This window comes from Rhagoletis pomonella, unplaced genomic scaffold (assembly GCF_013731165.1).
Source record: "Rhagoletis pomonella isolate Grant_MI unplaced genomic scaffold, Rhpom_1.0 Rhpom_scaffold_00002, whole genome shotgun sequence".
Lineage (NCBI taxonomy): Eukaryota > Metazoa > Arthropoda > Insecta > Diptera > Tephritidae > Rhagoletis > Rhagoletis pomonella.
Window position 1 is genome coordinate 17668691 of NW_023458556.1, and position 1547 is coordinate 17670237.

General features: G+C 33.7%; 1 protein-coding gene across 5 annotated transcripts in view; it reads right to left on the reverse strand.

Moving 5' to 3' along the window:
- The window catches only part of LOC118733183 (broad-complex core protein isoforms 1/2/3/4/5-like), a gene marked incomplete at its 3' end in the record, with an annotated part of 63411 nt that overhangs the window by 33877 nt on the left and 27987 nt on the right, over positions 1-1547 (reverse strand).

The following is a 1547-nucleotide window of genomic DNA, read 5'->3' on the forward strand; positions in this document are numbered from 1 at the left end:
CAGCGACAACCAATAGGAGCGAGACAATTTCAAAAAAATTAAGGAATGTAATCCATTCATATGGACAAATAAAAACACTTAATTAGTAATGGCAACGATTTATCATTCGATTAAATGAATCGATTACTTTTTTTCCAATTTACGATTTATTTGTATCGTAGCTATGTTTGTAATTAATCGATTTTTAATCGACTAATTGTAAAATAATCGTAAAAATATTTTCAGAAATGTGAATTCTGTAGTAGTCTAAACTCCATCCATCGAACATTCTTTTTTGCTAACTGCATTAACTTTACTCGACCCGAAGTTCAAAAAATTCATTTCAAAGAACCGTTAGCATTGGCCTCAGTAATGAAATTCTTGCGAAATGAAATAATGTGCGCAGATGATTTTATGAAAACGGGTAGAGTCGTCACCAGAGTGTCCAGATTGGGCGATTAGCGTTAATCTAACGATTTTTTTTTGAATATTTGCCCGTAAAAATGTAGGAAATCGCCGCGATTTTTACCTTCAATTCAATTTTTTTGTGCGCTATCATGTTAGGTTATAGAGTTAGAGCTTCAATTTGATGTGGCAACACTTTTTATTGTTTTCGTTTTTGTTGTAGCATATCGAACATTTGCCAATATTAAACCAGCATTTGTGACAACTCCCGATGGTCCGAACCCATCGAAACAGCTCGTTTTCTGGGCCTCCCGTTAGTTGAGCTCGACGACAATGATTGAACGTAGACCCAAATATGGCGGGGCTTAGTAGTGCCGCTACAACAACAACTCCCGTTGAATGTGAAACTTGCAATTTCAGTTGTGGAAAGATTATCCCGCCTTATTATAGCTTTTATTTTATTTTTAGCGCCCAGCACTTAAAAGCGGATTGTGCGATTAATAAATTAATATGAGTTATAATAACTTTATTAATAACGCAGTCCGATTGGAAAATGTGTTAATACAAATGTTTTTTAAAAGTATGAATATTATTAAAGAAATTTGTTTGTACATTAATGTTATATAAGTGATTTGTGTTACTTATTATTACCATGAAGGCGTTATATTCGTTTTTGGTTTTAAAATCTGCATTAAACAAAATCTAATTTTTAAAATAAAAGATTATTTAAACCAATTTTATGAACTTTGCGATTTTTTTCAGAAATGTCTTTTTTCTTTCTAACAATCTGGATACCCTGGTCGTCACTAGAATCAGTAGAAACTGAAATGAAAACGCTTATCAAACTTTTGTTTTCCTATTCTTGGTTAAATAATAAATAACAACAAAACGTCATTTTGGTTGTTTGTGTTTCCGACAGGGTAGGAGTATGTTGTATTGCGGAAGGATTTTATGTCATCCCTTGTCAAATTAGGTTTGGAGACAACCCGGTTTCGGCGTTGTGCCATCTTTAGTGTCATTTTTCGTTCTGAATAGTTCGTGTTTCCTTCTGCTTTTATGTATTCGTGTTACTATTTACTGTTTTAGGTCGGTGTTATGCAGAAATTTTGTTTGGCGAACTGCGTGCAATTGTTGTTGCAGCAAACTCGGAGAGAGCGAGTTTG